This window comes from Anser brachyrhynchus, assembly GCF_964034855.1.
Source record: "Anser brachyrhynchus genome assembly, chromosome: 10".
NCBI classification, from domain to species: domain Eukaryota; kingdom Metazoa; phylum Chordata; class Aves; order Anseriformes; family Anatidae; genus Anser; species Anser brachyrhynchus.
Window position 1 is genome coordinate 13,974,101 of NC_137705.1, and position 22,435 is coordinate 13,996,535.

Genomic DNA, 22,435 nt, shown 5'->3' on the forward strand with positions numbered 1-22,435 from the left:
AACTATGTTTTTAATTACTACTACTGTTCAGCCTACTGAAAAGTACTGCTTTACATTTATGCATAAAAATGGGGGTGAGAAAAAGAACCCAAGGAAGGGAGATCAGAACATGGCAGAGAGGATTAGAGGCGATGTTCAACCCAACTGATTTGCACTTGTTGACAGTAGCAGCTGGGTTTGCTCAGTGTTTGTACCTACGTCACCTGAATCATTCATTTCAGTAAATACAATTTTAGATTTCTGCAGCACCTTTCAAGAATCTGAGAGAATTTTATAAACACCAATTAATTAAGACTCACAGCCCTCTCATGTGAGACAGGCAAGGACTGTTATTCCTAATTTACAAGCAGGATTTAAGGATTTTCCAAAGCACTGCTGGGGATATAGTCAAGAGTTCTGCATCTATTTTAAGGAAAAAAACCACCACCCAACCAACTAGGGGTCCCTCAGGAGAAGCAGTTTGGCCAAATGCATGCAGCTCAGCCATGACATACAAAGCAGAATGTACAACAGAGGCTGCCCAACTCTCCTACCTGCTCCTTCGGTTTTGTGATGATCTCTCCCCTAATGTGAGGGCAGAGGAGAAAATAGAATTTTCCTTCCATGGGGAATTTCAAAATGATTCTTCATTTCAAACTGGAACAGAAAGTCAAAAATCTGGGATAAAGTATAGATGTTAAGATCCAGACATTTTGTATCAAAACAGAATGATCCAACATGTCATTCAGTTATAGCACTTTTAATTTTGAATCAACATTTTGCAACAACAAAAAAAGTATTTTTACATTGAAATGTCAACCCCAAACAAAATATTTTATTATGTTTCTCCCAGCTGGAAAACCTTTTTATTTATTTATTTATTTTTGTCATAAGTGACATTTTCTCATTGAAAATTTCAGTTTAGGTGAAACTACATTTTCTGATGGGAAAACATTTCTGTGAAAAATGTTAATCAGCTCTGAAATGACTATGTTTTCTGTCAAGAGAAGGAAGACATAAAATGCTGGCTTTAAAAGTCAATGGAACTGAATTGTTCTCAACAAAAAAGGGAAGGGAGGCCTCTGAACCAGGCTGAAGTATCAACTGGGAAGAGCAGGTAAATTGTCCTGAACAGGAAGCTCTGAATGAAGCAGAAGTATCTTCTGAATAAAGCCATGGATCTGAAGAAATTAGTGTCCTTTTTTTTTTAATAATAAAGAAATAACTTTTCTTGTGCCTAGAAACCACGGTGAGTTATATAGCTAGATAACCTAAGCACTCTTCACCTTCAATAAGTAGGTCTGCCCCATGTTTTGAAACACACAGATTTATACCTCATATGTACCAATTATACACAACATGGATCTTACTCAATGGAATTTGAATTTATAATAATCCAGGTTTACAGGTTATTTGTGTTACATACAGCATTATAGACAGTAATATCTGGTAGTAACTTTAATCATTCACTACTGTGAAACATATTTTTGGGTAAATTTCAGCCACTGTTGGGCTGCTTATGTATTTGTTTGGTTCCACGTCTTTAACATTCCTTTTTATCATCTGTGGTCTTCTCAACCCTGAATCTCTTTTTGCAGATTTGGACTCTGCAGATCACTCGGCCAGCAGCTCACCAGGAAACGCAGATTAACATCGTTTCGATTATGCAATCTAGCAGCTCCCTGCTTCTGGAAAACTCTTCTTATGTTTATGCATTTTATGCTGACCCCTCCATTGCCTACACCTTGGTTTTTTGAATACACCAGAAAATTTTGTTACTTGCTTACCCCTTGCCTCATTTTTGCAGACAGGAAAATCAAAATGGGGTTGGTTAGTGAAGCACAATTTTTCTTTGCATGGTGAAGTTGCTTCGTCTCTGTCAAACTGCTCTCCCTGATGAAATTTATAATGCTGCTTTTATTTATTGCTTCAGACAATTTACTTCATTCTCAACTAAGGCAGAATGCAATAATACAGAGTTACATAAAAATAATTCTGGATGCTATTATGCAAGTCGTTGACTCTGTGTCCTTTCCCTCTGTACACTGAACACAAGAACAGAGGACAGGAATTCACTGGCCATTGAGTCCAGTTCTCACTGCTGCCCACAGCCAGAGAAAAACACCTTTTCATAAACTTGCTTTTAAAAAGGACCACCTTAAATACAGTCAGACTGTTTGCCTCTGTTACATATACAGTCATTCCCCAACCCTTCTCTCATACTCTTTTAGTTTCCATCTTTAAAGTATCCGTAGCAAGATTATGCCATTACTTCTGGTGTTTCCATAGCTTTTCCCTCCCAAATATTTACCACCATGTATTTAAAACAGATTTTCTGTGTTCTTTACCATGATGGTTATCACAGAATCATCTAGAGATTCAAATAATATCAAAGATCCTCCAGGCCAGGAATAATCCTTTTTCCTGAAAGTTTTACAGTCTAAGTAGGCAGGAGAATGAGTGGCATTGAAGCGAAGCAGAAGGTCAAATAAATCATATAACAGATCAATAGCAGTGCCAGAAACCCCTGGTTTGCTGTCAGGTTCCCAGCATCCACTGCATTTACAGTACTTCCAAATCTAAACACATTCATATTTGCATTTTCTCAACTTACCCACCACAAACCACACAAACATGTATGGATATATGTGTTGATCATATCCATTGTCTTGTCCACACACAAAACCCATGCTTTGGCTTGCACACACAGAAATTGCCCTACCATTTTCAAGGACTACCTGGATTTGGTACAAAATTAAGGTTGACTCTGCATCTCAGTGCCAAACACGTGCTGTTATCAGTATTACCAGGAGACGAATGAGGCACCAGTGGTTTCATCGATATGTAGCCATCTCAGTTACTGAAACATCTTTGCATCTCTCTTATTCATGGACAGACTTTCATTTGGTGAAAGAGTGTACTTTTGCTGTCATAAAATGAATTGCAAATTTCTTAAAAAAAAAAAAAGCCCGGTTACTTTGATGTCCTGAAAATTTCTGCACTTCCACACTTGCGTGTTCCGCCATTGAAGCCACGTAAATATAAAACCCACCAAGTGGAAACGCATGCAGCCAGGTAGAGACAAGCAATTTCCGTTTGTCACACAACATCCAGACCAGGCGCAGGCTGCGAGATCCTGGCCAGCATCTTGGCCCCTTTCTGCCCTCAAGGACTGGGCCAGGGGCGCTTTCTGCACTATGCTTGGCTGCCACCCCTTCCATCTGCGCGGGAGGAGATTCCCTCTCCACCTCCTTAGAAAGCACCTCTTAGACCCAAATCATTTCAGCAAAACTGGCAAAGCACATGCGAGTAAGAGCTTGCTCCTTTAATACAGCAAAAATATATTTAAGTGCATGGGCATGTTTCCACAGTGCATTACAACTTCAACGTACCTTCTTTTTGGAGTCTGCCTTGCTTAAGGACTAAGGAGTTAAGGAAATACATGGCTCTTGAGCTTGTCCTTGACATCTTCTCTGATGGTTCCTAATCTTTGTTTCCTCTCCTGTCCCTTTTAATTGGCAAAATAAGAAAAGCACATAATTTTAGGCACAGGCCTATCCCCTGGCAAAATGGTTGGCTCAACATTCCTCTGCAGAGGCACGGATCCCACCTCCTAGCATAGATCTGCAGATAACCCTGCAGAAGGACTTTCATTCTAAGCCTCTGTTTTGTCTGCAGAAAAATTTAATGTAATTTTTGCTGAGTGCTCGTCTCCGAGATAAATAATTCTCAAAAGATTAATAAATATATAGTTAATTATTTTATAACTTTATCTATGCCTTCTGAGTGATAACAAGATTCAATTGTTTTGGGTATGAAAAATAAAACATATCATTTAAAATAGTTATTTCTTAAGTTTCTGAGCTTTGATTTAACAGCTGTGCTAAAATGGGAATGCAGAGCCACCACTGAGGCATCCTGAGTTCATCTTTGACAGTGTTATAAATGACTGTTTCAGGTTTAAAAAAAAATAGAAATCTTTTAAATTAAGTCACCCTCTTGTGCTCGCCAAGTTTAATCTCTTTAATTTTTTATCATAGTCCGGAATATGTCTAGGCCACACTTAGCAAGGCAAGTCCTGATTAAGCAAATCCCTTCTGCACACATATAGGCTGCACAAAGACTGCAATAGTCAACGTAGTTTCTTAGTGACAAAATTTTTAGAGGAGTCTACCCTGGTGTAATGCCATTTCATATTCATTATCTACCAGTAAAAGGAAATCAAGAAGTCACTTCAGAAGTACAACAAAATAAGCAACTGAAATAAGTGACTGTCTCTCATGGGAAAGAGTGTTCCAATGGTGTCTGTCCAAATAGTGCTGTGACAGCTTTTTTGCTCCTTTCTTACATCACACCTGTCCCAACCCCCAAGCCACACAGTACACAGCAATGTCACTAAAATATACACATAAGAAAATTATTAAGAATGCACAGCTGAACATCTGGGGCTCTCAGATTAAGTTTGAATTCTTTGTGACTCAAGGGTATAAATCATGGTGTGGCCTTGCTATTTTTTTACAGAACACACAATAATACCAGGTCATTTTTCTCTACAGTTTTGGGTGTACACATAGAATCTGGTGCTATATCACCAAGTCCAGTCCACTGGAGTAATTGATTTGAAAAGTATGAAAAGTATTCACCATCCTTACTCAGATCACATATTATCCCATTCTGCAAGAAACCCCAAGAGGAATTTATAGGATTATTCAATGAGTAAGGTACTATTCATGGTGAGTAAAGGTGGCAGAATCAACTTGCTACTGATTATGAGCTGCTTTTCCTCACTTACGCTGCTGTAAATTTAAATTAACTCCACTCAATCAATGGCGAATAATTGATATAAAATCAGAGTAAGAGGAGAATTAGTCTATAAGTATGTCTAGAATGAATAAACAGTGAAAATTTGCTGGCATGTATAACTCCCCCTTGAAGCTTTGCTGCAAGGTTACTTTTATAAATGATTGTTTCATTCTCAGAAGTGCTGTGCTGCTGCTTGAAAAGAAAATATATACTGAGCTTCTGCATGCTAACCTTCCATGGTTTGCCAAGTCTCGTAGTTTCTTGTGTGGTGTGAAAATCCCACAAGTCCCTCTGAGCCTGGGCCAGACCCCAGGCACATCCTAGCAAGCAAGGCAGATGATAGGTTTCTGGCAGCTCGTGGTGGGTCCGACCCTGGTGTGCCCCCTAGGCTTGTGCCCCTGTCCTGGATTTCCAGTGGAGAAAACTGGATTGCCACAGGAGAGGAGTGATTTGCTCATCACTTCCCTTTTCCTCACAGCCTCTTCAGCGGATGCTCTCTTAGGGCAAACAGAAGTGCACCGGCTGTGCCATGCATGTTCCCAAATGATGCTGAAGCCCTGTGAGGGTCCCATCGCTCCTTCCTTCAGCTGGGAGGCTTCTGCTCCTTCCTCTCTCCCCTTTGCTTTATAAACCATTTGGAGCCATAATTATCCTTAGCTATATTTGTATAGCAATTCCCACAGTGGGGTTTGGATCTGGTCAATGCCTCTAATTACTACCACAACGCTATTATTATTTAATCTGCAGAGACCTCATGATCCCTTCTGGGTGTCATATTTTTAACACCCACGACTGTATTGCCTGGATATTGTTTAAATTTAGCTCCACACATCATATTTAGGGAACAATAAAATCGCCTTCCTCCCTCTGTGATGCTGACCCCATCCCCTGTTCTCACCCGAACTCCAGCCGTGGCTCTTGCTGCCCCACTTTCCCTCCCCTCCCATCCCCAAGCAGTGGGTCGGGGAGGCTGCCATCACCTCTGGAACTTGCAGATTAAAAGGCAAAAAATTGACAGTAAACTGCCAATGGCTCATTTACTGTTGACGGTGAGTCAATCAAAATCCTGCTTTCCCACTGCTTCCTGGCTTTCCCATCTGTGTGAATTCATGACCCGATTTCTGATGTGTTCCACACTGTTACTTTTTTCCCCTCAGAGTTTAATTGCTTCTGTTTCACATTTGGGTGCTGAAAAATTGACAGAAGCTGCACAATTCCCTCCAGCAATGGATCCTATTTATATTGCTGTAAACTACATTTTGCAGTGATATGATTAGTAATAAAAGGGAGAAAATTAAACAGGAATTAGCATCGCTTTGTATAAAATCTGGTTATCAACCAGGTTTTACTCTAGGGGTCACAAGAAATGCTAACGTCGTTAAAGGCCCACCACACCGTAAGGAAGACATCAAGTCCTCACGCACAGGGCACCCAGAGCACAGAGCACTGTGCACCAGAGGCGGCCTTTACCCAAACAAATGTCTGATGGGACTGAGCATCCTCAGCCACAGCACACAGGGAAGGAGGGAGAGCAGGAGGAGGAAGGCCTCTCCCCAGAAGAGCCATCCTGCCCGTTTCACATGCTCCTCACAGAGGCCATCTGGGCTCTTTCCCCACAGCACAAGACCTAGGGTCACAGCGCGTGTGAGGAAGCTGGGGGAAGGACCGAGGAAGCTGAGAGTCCTTAGGGCGTGAAGAGAGCTGCCCCTGGACCGCTGGAGTGCTACGGAGCAAGCAGGGCTGGGCTCCGAATCTCTGGCAGCCGGCCTCAGGACGTGGCACCGGCTCAGAGCCTCCGGCCAGGTGCACTCCAATCACACAGGCTGAAATTTAGAGAGAAGATTGTGGCAGCAATGTTGTGCTGTGATTATCTAAGGATGTCAATAAGGCTAATATCTTCTAAAAGACCAATCAGTATAGCTGGGGAAAAAAAAAATGAGAAAAGCTTTCAGGCACATAAACCCATCTTGAATGATATTTCAACTCTCTTTCCTTTTCACACGGTTTGAAATAGACCCATTTCTTCTTTGTCAGGAACCCATGACATTTTTGTCAATATTTTTCTACCACTTTTTTTCTCAAAACACATCTGAACTTTTACTTGCTGAATACCACATGTTTAGTAAAGAAACAATGATGCAGAGAGTTATCAAATATTTTGTTTACTGAAACATATTCTCAGTGCAGAGAATACTTGATAATGATTTTTGATATTATTTTCGTAAATATTTTAATTTTTATGAAGTTAACTGAAATGACATGGAAATGCTCATAACAAATAGAAAGCTCAGAAAATCTGGATGGCCCAGTGTTTGTAGATGGCTCTTCTTTTCCTATATGCCATTTGGACTGGGAGACCTTTGCACAAGGTACTCTTAACCCACTCTACTGAGGTAAAATCCCTGTGAAAGTGATTGTCAGAGCTTGACTCAGCCTTATCCATGGGCCAGCACGGGCTGATTGATACTTGCAATCCTTGTGAGGTTCCTGCAGAATGCTGGGCTCTGCTGAGCTGCTTTGTAGGACTGGGGCATAGCGAGCCCTCTGATAAATGCTCAGTCCTCTGGCCCTTCAAACGTCATTAGACTTTCCCCATATAAGTGCGGATTTCTATGAGCAAAGTAAATTCCTGTTTGCTTGCTTGTTTGTTTGTAGTCAGAAGTTCATTTTGTTAGGTGACAGACCATTATGTGTAGCTGGTTATTAGGCAACATATCCAGAGCTGCAAGCAAGACGTGCTGCTCAGTCAGAGTGGTAACAGATTTAGGCATGAGTGAGGATGGCCTTGTTATGGCCAAAGCAGACACAGGTTTTGTAAGGTGGAAATGGCGAGGCTCTGGGCAGTGGAGAAACAAGGTTTGTCTGGGCAGACAGCCCATGCAACTGCCAGCTCTGGTCTGAATATACCAAAAGGATGCGATCAACTTCTCTGTATTAACAAGCACAGGCTTAGACACCCTGGCAAATGAACAGCAGAGTGGTCCTTCCCTTTTCCCTGGAGCTGCAACACATAAAATAACGAAGAACTGTTTTCCAGAGAACATTCCTTTTCCTGTGAGCAACTAATGTTCCTCATGAACAAACTGGGATGCATCTCCCTGTCCTTCTTCCTCCTACAGCTAAAGCGTATCCCTTAGCTGCTTCCTCTTCTGCCAAGTCTCCACGAGCAAGGAACTGTTCTGCAACTCCTCTGCCTCCAGCCCTGGAATGGCTGATCTATCACGCTGATCGGTCTAGTGAGAAACACCACTGTCCAGAAACCCTTTGCTAATAAAATGCAATGCAAAGCTAAGACACCGCCTGGCTCTTTCCAGCAGGCAGCTGTTCCCAGAGAGAAGTAGATTTATTCTGCCACCCACGGCACACCCTGGCAGGAAGTTTGGATGGTGTTATCATTCTATCAGCCTTTTTTAGCTCTCTCTTCTTGCAGACAGTTTTTGCTGTGTCACAATGTTTGTGTATGACTGTGTGACTGTGCACACGCCTGCATGTGCCTGTAACAGGCAGAGACAAGGCTATGCATAGGAGCTGCTGCATGCCACGATGGTGACATAAGAAAGCATTTTTGCTCAGCCTAGAGCAGTGTTGCTCCTCCCTGTTTCAGCCACAAGGATCTTAATATACGGAGGTATAATAACAGTCTCTTCACTTCATTGCCCAGTAACATTACATGTCTCTCCAACATCCTGAATACAATTTCACTCACAAATGTAAAGATGGACATTCTCATTTGCCTTTGACAGATGGCATCAAGCTATCTGTGAAGACATGGTTTTCCCTCCAGAAAAGAAGCAAAGTTACCCACGTTTGATCTAATTAGAGACAGATGACATGGAATTGGGAATGGGATGAAGAGTCTGTACTATTTGGTAGAAAATCAACACTGACCAGCATGACTCTGTAATTACTGTACCTGGTTTATGATTCAAAGAACTGACAGACAGATCTTTCCATTAAACATACATTAAATATTCTGTGAAAGGCATTGAAGTCAGGTCCTGTACAAGAACATGAGTCTGTTAGTACATTAACTGGTCTTTGATTCCAACCAACTCTTTCATTTTTAAACCAGGGGTTCTGGTTTCATTCCCCTCAGGTGATGACCTGACCAGGGAATATTACTGCAAATGGACCACAAAGAGTGAATCCTAGGGGTGACTCCTCTAGGACAGTGAGACAAGGTGGTGCAGCGAAGTTTGGAGAGCTTGCAGTGACATTACCTGAGGAATGCCACCTCAAAGCACACAGGCAGGACTTCAGTCTTCACTGCTTTCAACCTGGTGCCAACTCTACTGAGAAAAGAGTATTTTGTTTATCAGATTTTGTGACAGGACTAGTGGAAATTGGATTGAAAACCAGCAATTCAGGCAGCTTATAGTTATAGCCCAGGAAATAAAAAAAACAGGGGTTTAGAGGATTTAGAAATGAAAGGTAAGAATGAAGATCTAGTGCTGCCTTTCAAGAGCTACAGAATTCCCCCAGCCCCTTTTTAAAGGCAAACCCCTGCAGCTAAGCCAGAGGCAATTACATGGTTGCACATCCTGTTGCACAGAACTTCCTGCCCTTCTACAAGGGCAACTATACAATCTTCTCTAGAACAGTCACTCTGATCTCACTAGCTTCTCTAGAAACTTAGGTGTGTTGGTGCAACATTTTCTGTTCCCATATTACCTTTCCTTCCTCATATATTCTGACGCACATGGACAGCACAATTTTGCAGTGGCACTGCACCTCCACTGACTTGTGAAGACTGGTGTCAGATTGGCAGCCTTTGGCATTTGTTAGGTTTATACTATAGTTTTAGAAACTTGAATCTTCTGAATTCAAGGCTGAGGTCCTGGAAACTACTCGGTCCACTGTCCAGAACCCCCATTTGGGTTTTACTGCCCAGCCGGGGATGCTCATTCTTAATTCTAGAAACAATGCAGTCTAACTGAGACGAGACTTTTCTGAGGAAAAACAAAATTTGTTAGTATAATTCACAGGTGTGTCCAAGATTCCCTCTATGAATTTGGGTAAGTAACTTCATCCAACTTCATCCACTCTGTGCTTATATTTCCCTGTCTTCAGAATGGAGGTGATACTTCACAAATCTGTTTTAAAGGTGTCATTTATGAATGTCTGGGATGTGCTCAATAAATCATGACTGAGTCACAGAAAACTAACTGAGGACCCAGCACAAGTCTGCTAATTAATCTGATCAAGCTTGTACCAGTGCAAGATTTCCCCATACGATATGTTGTTAGTTTTTTTTTTCTGTTCTGTATTTAAAAAAAAAAAAAAGACAGCCGACAGCCTTTAAGCATCCAATAACCAAGCGGGCACTGGAAGTTGACTGCTTGTTAGAGGGAAGGAGTAGAAACTAGGACTCCTGGGCTCTATTTTCACTTCTGCTACTTACTCACTATTTGACTATGGACAAAGCACCTACCCTCCCCACACTTCATTTCATTAAAAACAGATCAAGAGGGTATTGCAAGGTTATTATTTTTCTAATTACCCCAGAGTCCTTGCATGAAAGACCTTTCAGGAAAGAGATTATTACAGAAAATAGTAATCCATCACTTAGTTGCCAAGAAATTACAAAACTCTGCAGACTGAACCATGAACAATCTGTGTCACTGAAGCTTATTTCTGCTTTTATGTGACAAACACCTGAGAAAATCAGCTGTGGGAGTAAATATAATCAAAGGTTATTAGTTAATAAGTACTAATCTCCCACAAACACTTGTATACTAAAGCAGGAACCTTCAAAACACAGGCTCAACTGCAAAAGGAATTTTGCTAAACCAGTGTGTTTGTTCTTGCATATTGCCCAGTAATTTTCAGTGGGTATCTGAGTATGTGCTAGAAAAGGTACCCAAGAACTTTCTGCCGAATGAAAACTCCTTTTGTTTATGTCAATTTATCCATCACTGTTCAGAAGCAACAGTGGGTTTTGATCTGCTTAGATAACATCACTCGCAGTTACTACTGCTCGGTTTGCCGGGTGCAGTTTTCCTCTTACATAGGCTTTGGCAGAGAACACAGCTTAAGCAGTTCCTGTACCAGAATGTTACGTGCTGCGAGTCACTCTCTTGTACATGTCCAACAGAGCATTTCAGCATGTTGTCATTCTGGGAGCCATGTTGTAAACTGGACCATGTTAAAAATAAACCTCTTTAAAAAAACTAAGCTGTATCTTTTCAGTGATATGTTTTACACTATGGACCTTTCAAAAACTGTGCTGGAAAAGCACAGGGGACTGTGGACTGCAGCACACAAGAGCTCATGGGAGCACATGAAGACTAGTCACAGGCATGCAGGAGAGAGAATAACTGGTTTTGCTCCCTTGGAGAAGTTATGTTCCCTGCCTCATTCTCTGTACTGGCATAACGGGGACAAAGACTGCTCCCCATACCACGTAAGATGCTCTAATGTTTACAGAGGAAAAGATCTGCATGTTATTTATGACTGACTCTAACCCTTCCTCATCTGTGAGCCCCACAACAACACTGAGCATCACTGGGAAGGGCTGTTTCCTCCTCACTGAAGTCTTCAAAATGCCTGTTTGGAAAGCAGCCTCTTTTTCAGAGGCTGTTTTCCAAATGGGCATTTCAAGCTTCTGCATGCTCACCACTCTGCTGAGCCATCCCCTCTGTGGGGAAGGCCAAGCTCATGCAAACGCTTCAGCTCAAGCAGATGGATTGGCTGCTTTCTGCTCCAGGAGGCTAGTTACTGGAAGTGTATCTGTTTCCTTTCTTCTCTGTGGTTTTTATGCGAGCAGTTGTAGCTGCTCACCCACAAAAAAATGTGTGTTTATTTAAATGTTACCTGATTGCTTAGTAGTTAATATTCTGCACTCTTCAGGTTGTCTACTTGGAGGCATGCTACCAAGCGGTGCTGCATTTTAAATGCAGGTCAGAATGTCTCCCTGTTGGAAGAGAGAGAGAAGCATCCACATTGCCCTGTTACTGGGGAACCAGAACCCTGAGCGTGCAACAAGACAGGAGCTGTGCAAGTGGAGCCAGCTGGGAACACAGAGATTTCAGATGTGAATGGCATTTACCTTGTCCAACACGGAACAGTAGCAGGAATCGGCATAGAAAATCCTCAGCACGATGGACACTATGCTTAGTGACAATTTCCCGGATGCATTCGTCCCTTCCTTCCCCAGGTCCCATCAGCAATGAGCCAGTCGTGCATAACTCCCCCCGCTCTGTGCACGACACTGTCCACATGCCAAATGGGCTGTGTGAGCGGGCAGAATGCAATGGTAAAACTGTTAAATGGTGAAAACTTTTGGGTCGGTTGCTTTGTCCTGACAAACAGCTATTGCACTCTACCTGGTACTAGGATGCATTCGACTATGAAAGCTGTGCTGAGACCTTTAGGGTGTAAGAAACTGCACAGAAAAATGCTACAACCATTAGCCAGCACACTTTCATTTATTTCTAAGAAGGTACAGTATCAAAGACATCTACTATCAAACCCATTAAGAGCAAAGGGGCAGTTAAGTGCCAGAGGGCTATGAAGGCCCTGGGTAGATGTGAAATCTGGGTTGAAATTTTCTGAGTGATTTGAGGAACAGCAATGCACAATAAAATCTCATTCTTGAGTGCCTTCTTCCCATCTTCTACCAATGCTGTGTGCTTCTGGGACATTCAATGTCTAGAGAGAGTATTTGCTCACCTTTGTTTGCTACTTTGAGAACTATTTGTACAAATAGGATTTTCCAAATTACTACTGGAGTGGCAGGTTCAAGAAGCACTGAAGCACCTGCCTTTTTTACAGAGCCTGCAGCCTCACTGAAGCTGACAGGAGTATTCACATGCTTCAAGTCAAACACATGCTTAAGTAGCTATTATGCGAAGTCCCACCACAACTGAAGATTGTGTAAGTGATGAAATCACCCCTGACCTCTGTGTCTCAGGCTGAAACACTCAGTTGCCAACAAATGTGGGTATTTTGGGAATTAACTCATCTAGCATCAAATGGATTTCATTATCTTTCCACAAAATGAGATGATGCTAGTGGGCAGCGATTCTAATGCCATTTACCAGCATTAGTTTATGCTCATGTGAAAATCTCCTTTCTTGTGGATTACAGTAAAGCAGAATTTGTCAGAATTGCGGAGAAGCTGGAGACCTGTGCTTTTGATTTCTGATCACAGCTCTACCTTCCTCCACTAAGAAAATAGAAAATGATTAGTCATGTAGCGCCTATTGATTTAGTAGTCTTCATTTTAAAAATTATGTTTCGCAGTATTGTTCTTTTTTTTATTATTATTACTAAAGCAAATTGTAACACACTGAATTGGAAATTGTTTAACTCCTTCCTGTCTCTGCTTTTATAGCTCATTTTCTCTCTGATTGAACAAAAGCCATAAACTGAGAACTGTTTTCTCTAAACATAGGAAATAAAAGACAGGCTTCATGAGAATGTGTCATGCTCAGGTTACTTGTGCTTCCTTCTTTCTCACCACCCACTGTAACTCCTTCACTTCCTTCCCAGCTCTTTTATCATAACCTTTCCATGAGAATACCTATTAACAGAAACATACAGGAGATAACTGCTGATAGTGAGGTGATTTGGCTAAACTGTCACATAAAAAAATGTTTTTTATGCCTGTGACGAGAAGTGAGATAACAGGCTGGCTTTTATCCCCTGGACCAGATAATCTCACAGCCTTGCTCCCCCAGTCTACAGAGACCCTCTTGCTTTTCAAGGAGTATTGGGATAAAGTGCTAAAGGAGCCCCAGTCTGGTCTGTCTTACATCGATACATAATGATTTCCAGTGAGTTAGGCTCTGGAAAAGCAGTGAACATCACTGAAACAGAGGAGAGGAAGTCTGCAAAGATCTGTGGCCTATTTCTCCCCACCAAAAAAAAAAAAAAAAGAGAGAGGGGACAGAGAGAGAGAGAAAAGGGTGATATGAACAACATATGGACTTCCTAGGTCATGAAATACATTTCTTCAAATTGCAAATAATATGTCATAAAAATCTACTTAAAATCCTTTGGTTACCACCTCAGAAGCCACTGCATTTTCCCCCTGTTATGATCTCTGTAGTGTCCCTTTCCTGAAATATCAACACAATAATCAGGCAGCTAAGAAGACATGGATGGGAAAAAATCAGGATAATAGGATAGCTAATCCAGGCTTTGTACTGGTACAGTAAGACTCAGAAAGGTAAAAAGAAAATAATCTTCATGCAATAAATACGTGCTTGGGGCACAAAGGACAGTAGCAGATATACAGATTTACTCATGGATTTGCAAGGCAAGAGGATGCAAGTGCCAATCTGCCTTGGACTGAAGTGGTGGCAGATGCTGCACAGAAGAAAGAAATGCTCTCCTGCTAGAACTCCGCATAAGAATTCTGAGTAATCACTGCAGAGCTGAAGTGAGTTGGTCTGGGTGGAAAAAGGGCTTCCAGACTACTTTGTAAGGGTGCAAAAAATGGTTGATTTGGTCAAAGATCTAGGACTGTGGGAATCTTAGGGGTGAACTCTTAAGAACAGAGAAATTCGGGAGAGAAAGTGTAGGTTTCGGGTCGTGTTTGTGTGCTGAGCTTACAAGAAAACCAAACTCTGCCAGGGATGAGGGAGTAGAAGCCTACTGAACGTACATTGTGTTCATTCAGTGCACCACGCAGTAGATAAAGCAGTCCACCAATAGGTATTAAATTGCAGCCATTGTCCTGGATATTTGTTCAAAGCTTTGCTAAGCTCTTTTCCTTTTCCTTTTCAGTCTTTGCCCAGTGACCTTCATTTAGCCTCTTTAACAGGCAAGGCTGGGACAGCCAGGCACATATCCCATAACTGGTAAAGATAAATAGATTCATAGAATTGTTAGGTCTGAATTGCATCCACAGCATGTGTGCTCTAAAGATACACACTTTAGCTCAGCCAGAAGTTATGGGCTTGAAACAGGAATTTCTGGGTGAAATTCTCTGTCCTATGCCATGCAACAAGCCAGACTTGGTGATCTAATAGACACTTCTGGCTTTAAAATCTATGAATCCATGAAAAAAAGCCATCTGTTCTATGCTTTGCTTTTTCTGCAAGCCCATTATCTCTCCAGGCTATCTACCCTCAGCTTTCAGCAGCCTCAAGCTTAAAGAGTTTTAGTGATTATAATTCTACCACCATTTTGCACCTCCAAAGCTTCCGCAGGGAGGCCTCCAGAGACTGGAGTGAGACAAAGTCCAGTTGCAATTCCAGTTTACCAGTTAAATTGTAGGGTGGCTGATTGCAATGGTATCTGTCATCAGCGTAGAACAGACAGAGCTGACTCCTGAGAACAAGCTGACATGGAAGCTTGTGTCACTAGTAGGTTGAAATGGCATAAGAAATCTGAGAGGTCTTAACAGCAGTCTAAGGTTTTAGCTGTTATTTTTCCATTTTTATTTATATATTATGCTTTCAATTAAAGAGGAATCCAGTTTACCAGCACCTTAATAATAATCCTGTTACCCTGTACCGATAACTTGAGCGGGATTCTTACTTAAACTGGTGACATTTCATTGCCTGCAATGGTGCTACTTAAAATTTGCATGAGCCTATGAGAAGAATCACAGCCCTCTTCTCCTAGTCCCTATTTCACCCTCACAAAGGCTCATTTGTTATTATTTTTTAAGGTTCTAATTTAACCAAGCCATAGTTTCCGCTACCTCCGGAATCAATATTTTCTCTGTCTTTTGACAATTTTTTTTATTTTATTTTTACATGCGGTCTCCAAAAGGGTATAATTTACAGTTAATACCATGCAATCAAAGACAATGGCAGGATTCCTGTGAACAGAGCAATCCTGGCTTCCTAATCATGGCTCTCATGTTCTGCAGAAGAATTACAATCCTGCTCAAGGAACAGTGAATACCTGTTCCCACAAACACATGCAGCTTAGTGTTTTAAAGGTGAATAGAATTAGGAAAATCTATGCTTCTCTTTGCTCTGAAGGACATGGCTACTTAAAGTCTAACCACCCCTTGGGAAAGGCACCATGAGAAATGAAGATTCCCCAGCTGGGCGCAGCCTAGCCCGTACTGCGTTTCTGTGTGTCATTTGTGCTCAGCCAGGATACCTCTGGGTGTGCGAGGCCACTTCCAGCACTGTTCTGTGACGAAGACCAGCCATGTGATGACTTCCCTGAGGCCCTGCCTTGCTAGGAACTGATGTGAGATGACTAAATTCATATCTCGCAGTCTGCTGAGTAATCGTTATGCCCGGCAGTGTGGTGATATCAAGTGTACTTCCTGCTGTATTTCCACACTCAGGAGATCAGTGCCACAAAACACCTTTGACTTAAAGAAAACAAAAGCAGAGAAATCAGGTTAGATGTACTTTGGTTTGAGGTGATTCTGCAGGAATCAAATAAACGACAAGCACTGTGACCTTTTGTGGAAGTGAGAGGAACCCAGAGGAATCTGTCCTAAGACGTGGATGAACGGCACACAGAACTTCAAACTCATGTGCTGAGACATCCCTAAAACATACAGGTGTGTGTGCAAGGCTGTTACTGTGTCTCAGCGCTGTTGCAGAGCATGGGAGGGCTGAGCTTTCAGTTTTGGTGAGAGGAATCTGGGTACATTACGGCAGCGATACATTCCGTTCTGAATTGCTCTCTCTTAAACTCTTTCCATACTTCCAACAACTTTGTTGGAGGACAGTTACCTACCCTAAATGAAAATGACCAGAATGTGGCACCTGTCAAGTAAAAAGCAATATGCAAAGCAGCCAGAAATAAAGGAGTATAGGGGAAAAGTAGAGGAAGCAATCTGATTCCTTGCTTTTCACTAGGACAGAGACATTCAATCTGCTGCTGCAGTGACAGTTATTCAACCAGTTGTGGAATGAAGAGCACCAGTGGTGGGACTCTTTTAAAAGATGAGACCAAATGGAACATCAGGGCACAGCATGAGGGTGGTTTACACGTACTGTCCTGGTTTCAGCTGGGATAGAGTTAATTTTCTTCATAGTGTCTGGTATGTGCCATGTCTTGGATTTAGGAGAAAATTAATGCTGATAACACGCTGGTGTTTTAGTTGTTGCAGAGCAGCGCTTACGCAAGTCAAAGACTTTTCTTGTCTGTAGCAGAACTGGTGGGATGAGTTGTGAGAGCTGCTTAGCGTATTTTAGAGCAAAGCCAACAGCTCTGTACAATTCAGGCTGCTCTTAGGCAAAACTGCTGGACTTTGCACTGAAGCAACGCTCACACGTTCCTTTCAGCCAGCTGTGCTGTGGTAGCAGCAGTCCTCAGAAAGGGAATTATAATGACAAGCTGAAACAACTCGAATAACTTATTTTTCTCCACTCATTTACTAAGTCAACTTGTCTCAAAATGGGGCTGTACCAAATTTGGTTGTAGTTTCTGCTTACACGCTCCGGACTCTCTTGATGCAAATATTTTTTTCTCCATGAAACCAAAGTCTTTGAATCTTCATTTGCAATTCTCCAAAACTAGCAGGGAAATGCCATGCTTTTTAATCAGTGTCCCACTAAGAAGATAAAGTCTATTCACTTTGTCTCCCTTTTTTAATCAAATAGAATATGATCTAAAATCAAGCGTCTTCTTGGATTTTCCTTTTTATATTCTCACAGGAATTTATAGAGAAAACAGTTTTACAGATCAGAACACACTGTCCTCCTACAGCATCTTGTCAAATGATTATCAGGAAAAAAATGTCTCTGTCCCGCCTTGGAAGTGGCTGTCAAGCAACGCAGATGAGCAAGACGCTTTCTCCAGCCTTACTGTTCCCAGCCCAAACTCTGTCTCAAGAAGTCCTCTCACCACAAACGTCCGAGAGCTGGGCAAATATACCAAGAGAAAGGTCACTCTGCACGCGCCCTGTTTACTGTTATTCCCTGACCATTTGCTACGGACCGTCAGAGAAGAACCACTACCAAGCACATACAGAAGTCGCGTTAGGTAACACATGGGAGTTGTAAATAAACTGCAGAAAATCCAGAAAAGGTGCAGAACAATCGATGGAAAAATTCAGAGCTACTGGCTTTGATGTGGCTCTCGGGGAATGGAAGAATGTATCTCTGAGAAGGGCAACCCAGGGAGAGAGGATAATGGTTAGTATATAGTGCATTCAAGAGGAACCAAGGGGAACAAAGGCATGGGCAACGGTGTATCCATGTGCTGCAGACAGGCAATTACTCCATAAATCACAGTTAAAGGAGGCCTCTACCAGCCGGCACTAACCACAGTCCCTTACCTTCTCTGAGGGTCGGCCGCTGTGATGGCAGGCACAGCCAGAGCACTGGCAGGGCAAAAACTGCAGAACTAAGCATTGAGACAGACAGACCAGCCTCAGCCCGCCCCGCCAGGACCATGGCCCCAAAAGAGCAGGGCCTTCTCTCTGCCTGAAGGTGCCTTGAGGGGACAAGTTTTAAAACTGGGGCGGCTGGGTGCGGGGACACCTGACCTGAAGGGGGTGGCCACAAGGGCAGGATGAGAAGCACCGGCTAAGCCACTTATCCTGATGGCTTCACTGCTGGGAACAGTCATGCACTATTAGTGCTGAAAGATTTCCCAGCCCTAACGGCTAGGATTTTAAGAATCTATTTAACTTTGATAGTCTATAGCCCATCACTGGGAGTCTGCTTAAAGATGTGATTGCTCTTCTTTGTATTGGAATTGCTGACAGATCCTTAACTATTATGGTGCTTACCAGCAGTAACCATTTAAATAGAAAGAAAGAGGAGAGCATAAATGACTTGTGCTGTTTGAATTTGATTTACCCAGCAGCGGAAAAAAGTTCCATGTACAGATCCTTGCTACACTATCCAAACCACGAGTCTGCCTGCTCTTTGTATACCAATAGACTATAAAGTTAGAAAACGCATTATCTTGGAGGAAGGACGCTACACTGGTGGGAATTATGGGGCTGGTTGTTTTTGAACTGCAATATGTGGCATTGTAATTCTGTGTCAGTGATTTAAATGCACTGATAGAGTTGGTGACAGCTTAAATGGCTCCAGCCCCCAGCCTTCCCTCACCCCTCCTCCCTGCCTGCAGTTCGTCTCTTACGGATGGAAGGCTGACAAGTTCTGTGCAGGAACAAAGGAGAGTGGGAGAATAGGTGGAGAGACCGGTAATTGTCTAGGGTGGGGTTTTTCTAGTCTGTTGTAAAATATGAGCAAATATGGAGGCATTCCACCTTCATTTCTCGTGCTGAAGTGCAACTAGCTGTGAATCCCATGAGAGGCTGATTGCACAGCCATGCATCCTATTGCCCCTGCCCTCCAAGCGGGGGGAACAAAGAGAGGGTGACTGAGCGGTCCTAAAGGCTGCTTTCATCACCCTGTACCTGCTCTGTGGTGATGGGCTTCTGACAGCAGACAGTCATCTCTCTAAATCAATCATTTGCTTTCTTGTTCTTTATTCCCCTCCCACCTCCTGCTATTACGCAGCAGTGCCCAGCACACCGGCTGACAGAAGAGATCCTCGGATGCTGGCTTTCCTCTCCTGTATTACTGAAGGTTAGCCAGGTGTGCTGCTCTTGTTTGGAGCCATTTGAGGGGACATGACGGGCCACGAGGACCCTTAGGAAGGCTGACAGACAAAGTGGGCAGCTCCAAGTGCCAGCGACGAAAATGATCATTATTTCCCCAAGGTGTTTACAGTGAAGACTGTCACAAACGCCAGAGGGGCAAAAAGACAAGTCAAGGCTGGAAAAATACAGACACTGTGCAGGACAGAACCCCACTGGGAAATAAGGCATCAAAGCAACTTGTTATCACTGCCACCCCTATTAATAACATCAGTGAGTTCAGGTACAACCTCAGCAACTCTGGAATGGTCTGAAAATACTGAGTGATGGATGGCACAGTACCACACTGCTGATTTACATTTGTTAGAAGCAAACATCCACAACTCACTGAGAGTAAATATGTGATGCTGTCATCCCTAACTGGTGGGAATAAAAAATGTATTACCCTGCTCTTTATCATGTGCCCGGACTCTATTTACACTTTCTCTCTCTCATGCATGCTGATATAGACGTAACGGAAATGGAAAGGGTAGGGAAAGGATATCCATCAAGGAGAGGAAAAGGCAAGTGACTCAGGTTAATTTTGTACCTTGAGTCAGTGGCAGGTGTGTTTACTTCGGGTATTTAGATGTCAGTGCTTCAGGAGGTCACTGTGGTCCACTCCTAGACCAGTCACACACTCACCTTCTTTGTATTAGACACAGGTACTGTAGGAAAACAAGGTATCTTCTATAAGACAGGTACAGGACACCCATAATTTCCAAAGCCCAGATTCATCACATCCAACTTCGGCTACTTAAATTTGGCATCTGAAATAGAAACCTCACCATACAGAGTTCCCTCTATGTAAGTGGAGAAAGAAACACCTCCAGAGTATAAAGCAGATCCTCAATAGCCTCTTGCTTTCCATGGACCCTAGAAAGAACCCAGGACAATTACATTTCTGGTTGAAGCACCGTAGGTAAGTACATAATGTTAGGTAGGATCAATCTAGATCAGTATTCTCTAACTTTTCCCTGCAGGCTACCATCTTTCCATCACTTCTGACACCCACATTCTCCCCTCTGGTTAGCCCACAGTACCAAAGTCCGCTGCTCATTTGCTATAAATACAAGCAAGCTCCTTCATGTTCCTTAAGCTTGGGAGTAATTCTCCATACGTGTCCAAAAAAGCACATTATCATTTTCTGTCATATTTCTTCTTTTCAAAATCCAGGTTGTCAGGCAGGTTAGGTTGCTGGAATGGGGTGCCTGCTGTTGACTAACGCTGTACAGGGAAGAGTGGGCAGGCTGAGGACTTGTGCCCTTAGTGGAGGGGCAGCGACGACTGCCAGCGGAGGGAGGAAGGGCTCAGAAGCTCGGCTGAATGTCCACAGTGGCTGGGGACAGTTCTCGGCAGAGGATCACGTGGGGCTGAAGGAAGGGAGCACACAGCTGACGCCGGATGCTTCTTCAGCGTGGATAGGCCAGAGTCACGAACTGCTGCAGACTGAGGGCTTGGCACCTGGTGTGTGGAGCGGGGCTGGACTCTGGCCAGCCCCTTGCCAGCCACAGCTCTGGGGCAAGAAGAGCTACACGAGAGAAGCTCTGCCAAACCACCTTAATGAAAAGACTGAAATTAGTGACACTCCCAGCTGCTTGTTTAAAATGACAATGTTTTTATTAGTGCTAAAATAGAATGGGAAAGAGAAGGAGTGTTGTGTAAAGTGTGTGCTGGCCTTTGTGCCTGCTGCTGGGGGTGTGATCAACAACACCAGCTGGCAGCTCTTTGGTTAAGAAAAAAAATAATACAGTCCTGGAGAATGCAATGTGAACAAGAGCAAGCAGAGCACTCAGCGCAGGAAAAACAGCTGGCGAGGGACCCAGGCTGTCAAGGCACAAATTGCAGTCAAAGCCAATAAGAATTTCCTCCTAATTCACAGGAAGTTCTCTACATCATTCCAGCTTCCCCACACACTCCTTCCTGGCCTCCCACCATCCTGCTTTTGGTATTGCAAAAGTGACATATACCTTTGGCACTGAAAATCTTGGGAGACATGCTGCCCATGCTACCCAGACACCCACTTCCCTGGAATACAATCCTGGGGTGAGGAGTGGTGAGTGGGCTCAGGCACGCATTGCAGGTTTGCAAGTTTGGTCGTTTGTGCAAGGCTTGGGACTATGCTAGAGCCAGTATCCTCATAAAACAGCTTGTAGAGCAGGAAACTGTAGATCGTCCTGTCCTGCAGACCCCCGGGCTCTCATCCAGCTCTGCCACCGTATTTCACACTCACAGCTCCACCCGCCATGTCACAGAAACGTCCTGTGATCCGACGGAGCTCAGCTGACTTCATTCAGTCCTGCCCTGAAGCTTCCCGTTTTTCAGTCCTGCACCACACAGATGATGCAAACCCAGTTCTTCCCTGAAACACCCTCAGGTGTTGTAGAAGTCATTTTATTTTGATCAGAGTCAGTCAGCTATGGCCAAACTCTGCGGTGTGCAGTTTGCGGTACACCTGTGCTAATGCATTCACTGTGTATTTATCACCAGAGAAGATGAGAATTTTTTTCCCTTTTATTTGAGACATTAATTAAACTTACTTTACACAGATATAGAGTGCGTTCAAAGCCTTCTGTCATTCTCTCCTAAAGACCATCTTTGTTTCTTGAAGCCAACGAGGTGAGACAGAAGCAGGCCATAGGAAAAGATCATTAGCTTTGGAATGAACCCCTCCTCTGACACTGACCTACTCTATGACTTTGAGCATCTTACGTTACCATGCGTGACAAATACCAATTAATTTGCTGCATACGCCACTAAGAAGTTGTTAGCATATACTGTGATGAGAAATGGAATGCAAGAACTTTGAAAAAATGAGCTGGGAGGTCAGATGTGGGCTAGAGTGCCTACGTGCAGCCATGGGAGTACATTAACTGAGTGATAATTCAGACTTTGAAAGAAAAAAGGTGAGTTTAAAAAATTAAATCAAGAAATAATTGTGCAGCCTTTAGCTCTAGATAATGGCAGCGTGAGAAGTGGGATAATTAAATGATTGATATGATTTCAGAAAGAAAACACACTTTCTCTGGGCATGCACAAGGTTATCTGTGTCATTTAATTAACCTGCATGCAGGAGAGGAATTCTCTGCTGTTATCTCTTGATCCCAGTCCTGTGATGTCTGCTGGGGGTTA

At 43.0% G+C, this 22,435-nt stretch overlaps 1 long non-coding RNA gene across 1 annotated transcript; it reads right to left on the reverse strand.

Annotated features, from left to right (window-relative positions):
- Positions 1 to 727: 727 nt before the first annotated feature.
- On the reverse strand, positions 728 to 18,552 carry LOC308200660. Its single transcript, XR_013955740.1, has 3 exons — positions 17,987 to 18,552; positions 3,372 to 3,487; positions 728 to 1,118 (listed from the first exon to the last, which is right to left on the reverse strand). It is a non-coding gene; the product is annotated as an uncharacterized lncRNA (long non-coding RNA).
- Between the last annotated feature and the right edge of the window lie 3,883 nt (positions 18,553 to 22,435).